This window comes from Narcine bancroftii, chromosome 3, assembly GCF_036971445.1.
Source record: "Narcine bancroftii isolate sNarBan1 chromosome 3, sNarBan1.hap1, whole genome shotgun sequence".
In the NCBI taxonomy this organism is placed as follows: Eukaryota; Metazoa; Chordata; class Chondrichthyes; order Torpediniformes; family Narcinidae; genus Narcine; species Narcine bancroftii.
In genome coordinates, this window is record NC_091471.1 from 63005975 (window position 1) to 63018742 (window position 12768).

General features: G+C 44.0%; 1 protein-coding gene across 8 annotated transcripts in view; it reads left to right on the forward strand.

Annotated features, from left to right (window-relative positions):
• Positions 1-1509: 1509 nt before the first annotated feature.
• Positions 1510-12768, forward strand: part of LOC138756125 (protein FAM221B-like) — a 42858-nt gene continuing 31599 nt past the window's right edge. For 3 of the 8 annotated variants that reach the window (XM_069922771.1, XM_069922770.1, XM_069922777.1), the window contains exon 1: positions 1511-1643. The gene's annotated coding sequence lies outside the window, so the exon portion shown is untranslated. Of the gene's footprint in view, positions 1644-4880; positions 4986-12768 lie in introns of all 8 variants that reach the window. The other 5 variants (XM_069922774.1, XM_069922772.1, XM_069922776.1 and 2 more) reach the window with 3 other exon arrangements.

The following is a 12768-nucleotide window of genomic DNA, read 5'->3' on the forward strand; positions in this document are numbered from 1 at the left end:
TAGAAATTTTCCAAGGTTTTCGATGTCTGCAAATTCCTCAGGAAGTAAAGGCACTGACATGCTTTTTTCATGATGCCATTAGTGTGTTGGGTCCAGAAAAGATTCTCCAAGATCGTGACTTCCAAGAACTTAAATTTGCTCACCCTCTGCACTTATGATCCCCAATGATCACTGGATTGTATACCTCTAATTTTCCCTATCTGAAGTCAACAATCAGCTCCTTAGTTTTGGTGACATTGAGTGCAAGGATGTTGTTGGTGCACCATTCAGCCAAGTTTTCAATCTCCATCCTGTATTCTGATTCATCACCTTACTGTATACAACTCACTACCATGGTATCATCAGTAAATTTATAGATGGTGTTATTGTTGTACCGAGCCACATAGCTGTAGGTGTAAAGTGAGTAGAGGAGGGTGCTAAGAATATAACCCTGTGGTGCTTCGGTACTGATGGAGATTGTGGAGGAGATGTTTTTGCCAATCCTCACTGATTGTGGTCTGGAGGTGAGGAAATCCAGGATGCAATTACACCGTGGATATTGAGTCCCAGTGAGAAGGCATCCACCATAGACCTGTTGCTATGATAGGTGAATTGTATTGGATCTATGTCACCACGCAGACAGGAGCTGATATGCTTCAACACCAGCCTTTCAAACCACTTCATCACTGTTGATGTAAGTGCTACTGGTCAATAGTCATTAAGGCAGGTTCCTATACTCTTCTTGGGCACTGGCAAGCTTTTGAAAGACAGCCTGGTTGAAGCCCTTGTGGTTCATGCAAGAGGAGAGGACTGGCTGTCTAATGTTTCACTTGGAATAAGAGAAACAAAAAGGAACTTAATGGTGACCTGAAAGAAAGAGGTTATCATCTGGAGAACCCTGATGGGGCAAGTTTCATCAGCAACACACTGAGGTGACTGATGGAAGTACATCAGTTGTGGAAATCCTGGAACAACACAACTCTCTCTGAAAACCAACAAGAACCTTCCTGAGCGGTAACCATTTACTTTTCGAGCACCAAAGCCTGGTGAACTTTATACATGTTAAATTCTGTGCAGAGTGTAAGAATTGCCTGCAACCAGAGAACTTGGATGAATGAGAAGTGAGTTTGGACTGTGAAGCAAAGAACTTTTCTGAACTTACACACACATTATATACACATATGCTTAGAATTAGAAGGGGGTTAAGTTAGGTAAAGTAAGTTAATAGTGATAAGTTAAAGAATACTTCTTTCATGTTTAAAGATAATTAAAAGGAACTTTTGTTTAAGAAACCATTTGTCTTGGTGAATATCTATTGCTGCTGGGTTTATGGGTCCTCTGGGCTTGTAACATTACCTATATAGAACATTACAGCACCATACAGGCCCCTCATCCCACAATGTTGAGTCGACCTATATAAGCTATTCAACCGACTAAATCTTCCCTACCTTGCACACTTGTTGATTTAACTACACAATCATTCACAAAAGGTATAATGATGTCATAATGGTCTATCAATAAGAACACAATGTAGGCAACAATATGTTCAACAGGACAATTCTTACAGACTTTGAAAACAGTTCAGCTACAGAAAGTGAAAACACTGAAAATGAAGACCCAGAGGAATGAGGGAGGAGCCTAAAAGATACATGGAAAATGAGAGAGTTAAGTTTTAAAACTGGGCTTAAATGGAATAGTTAGAACTAGTGACTAGATTAGGAGATTTTCTGAAATTTCAGCTGCAGAGCTAGTTTACATTTCAACTCTGGTAGTAATTCCAATGAGTGCTAAATAGGTGATGTTACATCTCGAACCAGCAACATCAAAAGACGCAATTCATAAGGGTTAAATTTTAACACTTATTTACTAATAATTATTAACAATGTAATGTCTTAACACAATTAACCCCAATCTAAGTATCTATAGCAAATATACAGATATATTTATAAACAGTGTGTATATGAAAAACCCAGAGCATTGCAGTCTGTGCCCAATACTCATAAAAGGAAAACGCCCCAAAACCCCAGGTCAGTCAGTCAAGTAAGTCAATCGAAAAAAAACACACAGTGCACAGAATTCAATCTTAACAAAGTTCAATGTCCAAGTTTAGATCCTTAACTGATTACAAAAGGTCATCGAATTGAACATTGAAGAGAGAAATGATTGACGTTGTGTTGCAGTAAACTTATGAATTCTTTGCAGGCTTCCTCAGAAGACTTCCCTTGGTTCTCAAAGAGTGGTTTTTAACCACCTCACTTTTTTTCTGATTTTCTTTCCCAAAAATATACATGATAAAATTTTCAATATCACAATATATTAAACTTTTTCTTACAAACAACAACAAACAAAAACAAAACAGCCCCTCCCTCCCTCCCCTTCCTTACATACACACCGTCAGTGCTTACATATCTTTTAATTTTGACGCAATTAACCCTTTCCACTAAAGTAATCAGCAAGTCTCTCCATTATAACTACGATATCCACCTATAACTACAATATCCTTTATCGGCTAGGGAAGCTCAACAAGCCTCCAGATGCCCTGTCCCAAGGGACATGTGCCAATGCACAGACAGACCACCTCAAAACCCTCCACATTGACCTCCGCCACCCAGGTGGCATGGGATTTTTCCACTTCATCAAATCTCGCAATCAGTCGTACTCCATCAGGGATGTCAGAGATATGACTAGGGACTGCCGAGTCTGCACGGGGTGCAAACTGCACTTCTACCAACCAGATTGAGTGCACCTGGCAAAAGCTACACAGTCTTTCGATGCCCGAGTATGGATTTCAAAGGCCCCCTTCCCTTCACTAACCACAATGTGTATTTCATCATGGATATCGATGAGTATTCATGTTACCACTTTGCCATCCCCTGCTCAGACATGATCACCACCATGGTCATCAGGGCACTGCGCAACTTTTTCACCCTGTTCAGGTACCTGTCACATGTCCACAGTGACTAGGGGTCCTCATTCATGAGCGGTGAGCTGTGCCAATATCTGCTGGCCAGAGGTATAGCTACCAGCAGGTGATGGAATGGCTAGGTGAGAGGGAGAACACCACCATGTGGAAGGCCATCATCCATGCCCTAAAGTCCAGGGGGCTACCAGGCTCTCAATGGCAGGAGGTCATTCCTAAGGTGCTCCACACAATCAGGTTGCTGTAATGTACTGCCACCAATGCTATCCCTCACAAACAAATTTTCTCCTTCCCCAAGGATGATGGAGTGGTAAATTGCAAGTAAATATGTGGACAATACAAAAATAGGGGGGGTTGTGGATAGTGAGGATGGTTTTCATGGACTGCAGAAGGATTTGGACTGCTTAGAAGAGTGAGCTGAAAGGTGGCAGATGGAGTTTAATGTGGATAAGTGTGAAGTGCTTCATTTTGGGAAGAATAATCAAAATAGGACATATGTGGTGAAAGGGAAGGCATTGAGGAATGCAGAGGAACAGAGAGACCTTGGAATAACGGTTCATTGTTCTTTGAAAGTGGATTTTCATGTAAATAGGGTGGTGAAGAAGGCTTTTTTTGTGCTGGCCTTTATAAATCATAGCATAGAATATAGGAGCTAGGAGGTGATGTTGAAACTGTTCAAGGCATTGGTGAGGCCCAAGTTTGGAATTTTGTGTGCAGTTCTGGTCTCCAAATTATAGGAAGGATATCAATAAGGTAGAGAGGGTGCAGAGAAGATTTACTAAAATGTTGTCTGGATTGCAGTATCGAAAAAACGGAGAAAGATTGAGTAGGCTGAGTCTTTATTCATTGGAGCATAGAAGGTTGAGGGGGAATTTGATAGAGGTATATAAAATATGAGGGGAATAGATAGAGTAGATGTGAATAGGCTCTTCCCCTTGAGGGTAGGAGAGATTGGAATGAGGGGTCATAAGTTAAGGGTTAGGGGGCAAAATTTTAGATATAAGAGGAGCTTCTTCACTCACAGAGTGGTGGCTGAGTGGAATGACCTTCTGGAAGAGGTGGTGCAGCAGGGTCAATTTTGTCATTTAAGAGGAGGTTGGATGAGTACATGCATGTGAGGGTGTCGGAGGGTTATGGGCAGGGAGCAGGTAGATGAAACTAGTGGAGTTCACTTAAATTGGTGTGGACCTAAATCGGATATGGCCTGTTTTCGTACTGTAATTGTTATATGGTTATAAGTCTGCATCAGGGACCACCCTGTCATCCTGGCTGATGTCCTCAGGGCTTGTCCTGCTTTGGAAGCATGTGAGGGACCATAAAACTGACCCACTGATCAAAAGGGTCCAGCTCCTCCATGGAGACCCCCAATATACATACATGACCTACCCGGATGTTTGTGAGGAAACTGTCTCCATCTGGGACCTTACGCGCATGGGAGCACCCAAGAACCATACCCACCAAACAGCATCCCCCCCACCTTTCATAGACACACACTACATACCATTGCATCCCAACCCCATCCCCGCCCCAGTCCCTCCAGTTGAGTCTCCACACCTCCCCCAGCAAGTCGACACAGCGCTGGAGGTCTAGGACTCACCAATGATCCCAGCTACAGCACAGTAACTGACTTTCCACCAGTCACAACTGAAAACCAGGCCACCAGACAGACTTAACCTGTAAGAACTTGATCCCCATGTCACCTCGCTGGACTAAATAAAAAAAAGGGTGAATGTGGTGAACTGCTGTTCACTCATTTATCTGGCTCCACCCCGCTCTGTGGCTGTACCCATGGTTCCTCTCTCTTGACCCTGTATAAAGACCCCAACACCATAGCTCCTCCCCAGAAAGCCTGGGTCACTGCACAGGATGACCTTCGTTTATTGTAAATAAAAGCCTATTGTTCTGTAACTCCAGACTTTTGAGTTGTTGATAGTGCGTCAAAACAATTAAGAATTGTTTGGTCTCCTTGCAAAAAATCCAGCATTCCCATGCACTCCTGAGAATCTCTGTTCCATGACTGTTCAAATGAAGAAGGGAATTCAGACTGGTATTGAAGCCATGCACTGAGAACACACAGAAACCCCATGTAAGTGATTGAAGGAATGCACCACCTGATAAACTTTCTATCAATCCCTACTACCAGTTGCTGCCTGCCCCTCCTTTTGAAAAGTCTGTGGTCCCTACATTAGCCTTGGTAGCCACTTCAGAGTCCATAAAACCAGAATGGTCATCGCCAACCCTAAGGGACAGTCTAAGAAGCAAAAATCCAGAGACAATCAATGGATTCATGGTTAAAGATTTTTTTCGAGCCTGGTTTATTTCAGGAATGATTAATCAACAGCGTTTTATTTCAAAGTGTGACTTTAGTCAGGACTGAAGTATGATTTTGGAGTAATTGTTTATCAGAATCATTCCTGTTGCATGTGAGGCTGTGCTCCACTCCCCATTTTTTTTTCAGCTGTCTGCCTCATGTTTGACATTTTTGATGAAGGGAGCGAGCCTGAAATCCTGATGGTCTTTTACTTTCTCTGGATACTGCAGAACCTGTTGAGTTTCTCCATCACTTTTGTGTTTTGCATTAAGCCGCATCTGTAGAGGATAGGTGAATCAGAATCAGAATTTATTGTAACAGACAAGTACCACAAAATTGTTTCGATTTGCGGCAGCTTTACAGGTGTAAGGATTGCTAGAAATTACATTGAAAGAAATTAATAGTGCAAAAGGAAAGAAAAAAACTGAGGTAGTGTCTGTGATTCACTTTCCACTCAGAAATCTGATGGCAGAGGAGAAAAAGATGTTTTTATACCATTGGGTGTTCATCTTCAGGCTCCTGATACAGCTCGACCCAACTGACTTCACTAGCTGTTCATTTTTTGCTCCAGATGGTAGCACTTGCTGTCCAGTGTATCCCGCTGGATGCATGACAAAAATGTTCCATCTCTATGGTTAATGATTCAAACTTAAGGTGAAATTGGACGCAGGATAGCAACTGAAAGCTACAAACGGCACACATGGACTGGATGAATCTCATCAGCTATCACAGTCGTGAGGGAGTTAATGCTCTCATTGGGTGTTGCCTGGAAGTACACAGAGGAGGTTGATCACACTCTTGCGAAGCGATAAACTATTTACATCTTCGTTCTGGCTGATTTTTCTCTTGCTATTGCTATGATTTCACACATTTTTTGGTGGATTTAGTATTGTTAAGATTCTGCAGAGCTGGCATTTTACAAAGTTCTCGACCAGTTTTTTTCCAGACAAGCATACAGTAGGAGGAAAACCCCTTGAAATACAACGTTAATGGGACTGGCTGCTGGAAGGAAGTAAAGGGCAATGGAGAGGAGAATCGTTGCCAAAACACAAATCTGTCTTGATTCAGCAAATAATGGCATGTGACAAACCTTTGCTTGAATAAGGAAGTCGTCACAAAAATCTTGCACTTATTGTATCCACAGCTTTAGGACAGTGACGATCATGGTGACCATGACCTCTTATACATCTGATGGGTCCTTCCAGAAGGAACTGAGATGTGTAGCTTCTCACAGTTTTCTGCCCACTGTTGTGGCAGAGAGTTCACCAGGAGGGTGAAAATAAAACAAATATTGTTAATCTTTTCTTGCCTGAGACCAGTAGGGTAGATTGTGTGCAGGTTTGCAAGAACGATGGACTTCCTGATGGTGCAAAGCACCATATACTGCACACACATTTAATTCTACTCTTGCTGGAATGGAAATAATCTAAAGACCTGTTCAATCCACTCCAGAACCAAGATCACCTTAGCCTCGGAGTTCAATTTGTTGCAGTTAACACTTGCATTTATGTACGTTCAGGGATAGAATCTGAAGTTATTCTTGTGCTTCTCACTGAAGTAATTGAGAGAAAGGGCCTTAGATTCAATATCTTCAAAATAAATGACACCTGTCTCTTTTGTACAATACTACTGATAATAAATATTGACCACAAGATTTCAGAAAGCATGTGCTACACAGAACTCAGGGGCCACCTCCCACTGAGGACATTCATCAATGCTAAATTCGCCATTGCCTTCAATGCTCCAACACAGCCTTTGGTGAACTGAGGGAAAGGACATTTACAACAACTGATGCAGGCGAAAGCCAATAGGCATTGTGAAGGACTCCATACACGCTTCACATAAATTGTTCTCCCTTCTGTCATCTGGTACAAGCTACTGCAGTACATGGGCCCTTACATCCAGATTAGGCAACAGCTTTTACCCCCAAGCCATCAGACTCCCAGAACATTTGGGGATATGGAACCTGTGGTGAATGTCTGCCACACTGCCTGTCTCCCCGCTCTGTACTAACATTGGCTGTGCATTACCTCTACTGTTAAGGACACTCCCCTTGGGTATAACTGTGTATGCACCTATTGTCTTTCAATATTGTACCATGAGATTCTGTTAATAAAAGCCATGATTATTGTTTGACCACATCGTCTTTGTTTGCTTCATCAACTGGCACTTCAATTTTATTAGCAGAAATGGATGCAGCCCTCAAGCCAGAGCGGCTGATAATCGACCAGTCTGCCCCGAGGGCCAGAGAAATTTTAAACCACTGGATTGCTTGTTTCGATTACTACATGGCTCAAAATAACGTGGTCGATGAGGCGATACAGTGGGGCCACCTGAACTCCTGCTGGGTGAGGTCCCTTTCGCCGTAACACAAGGAGCTACCACTCTGGCTATAGCCCAGGAACGTCTGACTGCTTACTAAGCAGCGCAATGGAATGTGGTGCTTGCTCGACACCAGTTGCTGAGTATACGCCAGAAACCCAGGGAAAGTGATGCTGCCTATGCACTGGCCCTCGACTCGCTCGCAAACAAATGCAATGTCATGACAATCAATGTGCAACAACACTGCAATGCCTTGAAGCTGGATGCTTTTGTCAACGGGATTTACTCCAGTTACATCCGACAGAGACTGCTGGAGACGGAGCCCTTAACCTATGATCGGGAAGTCACTCTAGCCAAAACACTGAGAAGTGCCATGCAGTCCAGTGAAATACTAGAAACCAAAAAGGAAACATCCAGGAGTGCTGGAACCCCGAAGGAAAGAAAAGGGTGAACTCCTGAAAAATGCTACTTCTGTGATAAGAGCTGGCACCCAGACAGAAGTGCCCGGCTCGATTTGTTACCTGCAGCTATTGTGGGAAACTCGGCCACTTCGCTAAAGCATGTAAGGCGAAAAGAACTCCCACTGATAAGAAGAAGAAGAGAAGCACCAAGAAAATTATTCCTGGAGCTGCAGGAATGGAAGACAACTGTGAAAAGGGGGAATCTTCAGATGAGCAGGCTGAATCGATTTCAAGTGACGTCAAGGTGAGATCACCTGTGATAGCTCAATTGACTGTAAAGCTTGGGGGATGTTACAGACTGGGACAGTCAACTATGAAGGGGGAGGTGAATGGTGAGACTCTTAATTGTCTAATAGACTCGGGGAGTACTGACAGCAACATCCACGAGAAAGTTGCCAGAGCCTTAAATTTGCGGAGATATCCAGCGAACTGAAAGATATTGATGGCTTGTAGTGAACTTACAAAAATTGTACGGGAAAAGTGTAAAGTTACTCTAAATTTGCAGGGACATTGCTTTGCTGATGTGTGGCTCTTTATTATGCCAGAGCTCTGTGCCCCTGTGTTACTGAGGTTAGATATTCAATCGCAGATGAACAGTGTAGTGTTAAATTTTGGTGGGCCACTACCCACACTTACCATCCCCCGCGCTAGTTACTGCGGTCTGTCCGCATTAAAGATCAAAGCTCCTTCCCTTTTCAGTGATTTATCCCCTGAGTGTCAGCCGATTAACACTAAGAGCCGCTCTTACAGCAAAAAGGATTGTGAGTTTATCAAAGCGGAGACCCAGAGACTGCTTAGAGAAGGAGTAATTGAACCTAGTAAGAGTCCGTGGCGGGCCCAAGTGGCAGTTGTGAAAAATCACACTAAGAGACAACTGGCTATTGACTACAGCCAGTCAATCAACCATTACACTAACCTGGATGCCTACCCCCTGCCACGCATCAATGAAATAATTAATCAGATAGCACAATACAAAGTATACTCCACTATTGACCTCAAAGCAACTTATCACCAAATCCCCATTAAGAAAAGGAAACAGCCCTATACGGCTTTTGAGGCTGATAGGGGGTGATACCAGTTTAACAGGGTACCTTTTGGGGTCACTAATGGTGTGTCCGTGTTTCAGAGGGAAATGGATAAGATTATTAGGACGTATGAATTACAGGGTATGTTTCCCTATCTGGATAATGTCACTAACTTAAAGAAATTTTTAGCAACAGCTAAAGAACTCAACCTTACATTTAACGAGGGCAAATGTGTGTTCAACACGACAGAGCTACCTATTCTGGGCTACATTGTCCGCAAGGGTGAAATTCTCCCCGACCTGGAAAGAATGGCCCCCTCCTTAAGAAGTTACCACCCCCAGACTCAGCAAAAGCCCTTAAAAGGTGAAGTTTCCTACTACTGAAAATGGGTTCGGGACTACTCCATGAAGGCATGCCCTCTGTTTGACACTAAATCTTTTCCTTTCTCTCCAATGGCCTCGAAGGCTTTCTAGAGAATTAAAGCTGATATTGCCAAAGCTGCACTCTCGTCCATTGACGAGGGTGTCCCATTCCAAGTTGAAACTGATGCCTCAGATTGTGCCTTGGCAGGAACCCTTAATCAAAAGGGCAGACCTGTGGCATTCTTCTCCCGCACGTTACGTGGACCTGAACTTAAACATCCTGCCATTGAAAAAGAAGCCCAGGCTATTATTGAAGCTGTTCGCTACTGGAGACACTTTCTAGCCGGCAGAAAATTTACTCTTGTCACTGATCAGAAATTTGTAGCCTACATGTTCAGTACTAAACACAAAAGTAAAATCAAGAACGATAAGATGGCACGCTGGCGAATAGAACTCTCAACTTATAATTATGAGATCCAGTACAGACCGGGCAGGTTAAATGATCCCTCTGACGCATTGTCACGATCTGCTGCTGGTGCTCAGCTGGAGGGGCTAAAAGAGATCCATAGCAGACTGTGCCACCCAGGAGTCACGAGGTTCTTCCACTACATAAAGGCTAACAACCTTCCTTACTCTCTGGAAGAAGTCAGGAAACTGACTAAAAGCTGTCCCGTTTGCGCAAAATGCAAACCACAATACTTCAAAACTCCAGAGGCCACTCTCATCAAGGCAACCCAATCTTTTGAGAGGATTAGCTTATATTTTAAAGGACTGTTACCTTCCAACAACAAAAATGTATATTTCCTTACTGCAATTGACAAATATTCCAGGTTTCCCTTTCTTGTACCCTGCCCTGATGTCTCGTCAGCATTTGTCATTGTCACTTGACAGAATTTTCAGCATTTTTAGTTTTCCCAATTACATTCATACCGATAAGGGCTCAGCATTCATGAGACCTGAATTACGGCGAGCCCTGCTATGAAAAGGGATTTACACCAGCTGTACCACGAGCTACAACCCGCAGGGCAATGGGCAGGTCGAAAGGGCTAATGCTACAGTCTGGAAGACTGTTAATCTTGCTTTAAAAACACATGGTTACCCTGTTACCCGGTGGCAGGAGGTGCTGCCTGAGGCATTACATTCTATTCGGTCATTATTGTGTACTGCAACAAATCAAACACCTAATGAACGTATGTTTCCCTTTCCTCAAAAATCAAGAACTGTGGTGGACTGGCCAGTTTGTTTATCTGAGCCTGGAACCGTGCTGCTGAAGAGCCATGCTCAGGCGTGTAAAACAGACCCCTTTGTCCAACCAGTTCAGCTACTGCATACCAACCCCAACTACACTCATGTTAAATTCCCAGACGGGAGTACTGACACTGTACCCCTAGGAAATCGGGCCTCACCTGGTTCGCCCCTTCTTCACACCCCTACTCAGAGTGAACCTGAAAAATTGGGCTCAACCCCCCCCCCCCCACCAACCTGTGACCCCTAGTAAGCTTTCAAATGGCCATGCTGAGGCTCCACTGCCTCACGCTGGCAATTGTGGAGCGGGTCCAGAAGTCAGTCCTTCCCACTACAGACCCAGGAACTGTACCAGTTCCCAAGGTTGCAAAGGACCCACCTGTTTTGAGAAGAAGCACCAGAATTCATAAACAACCTGATAGGCTGACATATTCATAAAACATCTCATTATATTTTGATTGCTTGCTAGATACTGGTATATTTTGGCTGTTAGAGTATTCTCAATGCCAAACATGGTATCCATATATCGCTTGCTTCAGTGTTTCCTAGCAGCTGTCCTTTTGATTTTAACCCTTCTTCTGGTGGGGGGGGAGACTGTAGTGAATGTCTGCCAAGCTGCGTGTGTCTCCCCTCTGGTGAGCCTTGCTGTACTAACATTGGCTGTGCATTATCTCTACTGTTAAGGACACTCCCCTTGGGTATAACTGTATATGCACCTATTGTCTTTCAATATTGTACCATGAGTTTCTGCTAATAAAAGCCATGATTATTGTTTGACCACATCGTCTTTGTCTACTTCATCAACTAGCACTTCAGTACCATGGACTGTTACTGTACAAGTCTTAATCTTTCAATGTGTTTAACTTCTATTCTAACTTGTATTTATGTAAATATACTCCGTGGTCCTGGAGAAATGCTTTAACGGTGACTTGACTTGACTTTCACTTTTTATAATTTAATTGTCCTTTTTTAAGCAACCTTATAAAAAAGTAAGTATAAAAACACAATGCTGGAGAAACTCAGCAAATCAAGCAGTGTTCTTATCTTTCTTTGGTTTGGCTTTGCGGACGAAGATTTATGGAGGGGTATGTCCACGTCTGCTGCAGGCTCATTGACTGACAAGTCCGATGCGGGACAGGCAGGCACGGTTGCAGCGGTTGCAAGGGAAAATTGGTGGGTTGGGGTTGGGTGTTGGGTTATTCCTTCTTTGTCTTTTGTCAGTGAGGTGGGCTCTGCGGTCTTCTTCAAAGGAGGTTGCTGCCCGCCAAACTGTGAGGCGCCAAGTTGCACGGTTGGAGGCGATATCAGCCCACTGACGGTGGTCAATGTGGCAGGCACCAAGAGATTTCTTTAAGCAGTCCTTGTACCTCTTCTTTGGTGCACCTCTGTCTCGGTGGCCAGAGGAGAGCTCGCCATAGAACACGATCTTGGGAAGGCAATGATCCTCCATTCTGGAGACGTGACCCACCAGCACAGTTGGGTCTTCAGCAGCATGGATTCGATACTTGCGGACTCTGCCAGCTCAAGTACTTCGATGTTGGTGATGAAGTCATTCCAATGAATGTTGAGGATGGAGTGGAGACAGCGCTGATGGAAGCATTCTAGGAGCCATAGGTGATGCCGGTAGAGGACCCATGATTCGGAGCCGAACAGGAGCATGGGTATGACAACGGCTCAGTACACGCTGATCTTTGTGTGTTTCTTCAGGTGGTTGTTTTTCCAGACTCTTTTGTGTAGTCTTCCAAAGGCGCTATTTGCCTTGGCGAGTCTGTTGTCTATCTCTTTGTCGATCCTTGCATCAGATGAAATGGTGCAGCCGAGGTAGGTAAACTGGTTGACCATTTTGAATTCAGTGTGCCCGATGGAGATGTGGTGGGGCTGGTAGTCATGGTGGGGAGCTGGCTGATGGAGGACCTCAGTTTTCTTCAGGCTGAATTCCAGGCCAAACATTTTGGCAGTTTCCGCAAAACAGGACGTCATGCGATGGAGAGCTGGCTCTGAATGGGCAACTGAAGTGGCATCGTCTGCAAAGAGTAGTTCATGGACAAGTTGCTCTTGTGTCTTGGTGTGAGCTTGCAGGCGCCTCAGATTGAAGAGACTGCCATCCATGCGGTACTGGATGTAAACACCGTCTTCATTGTTG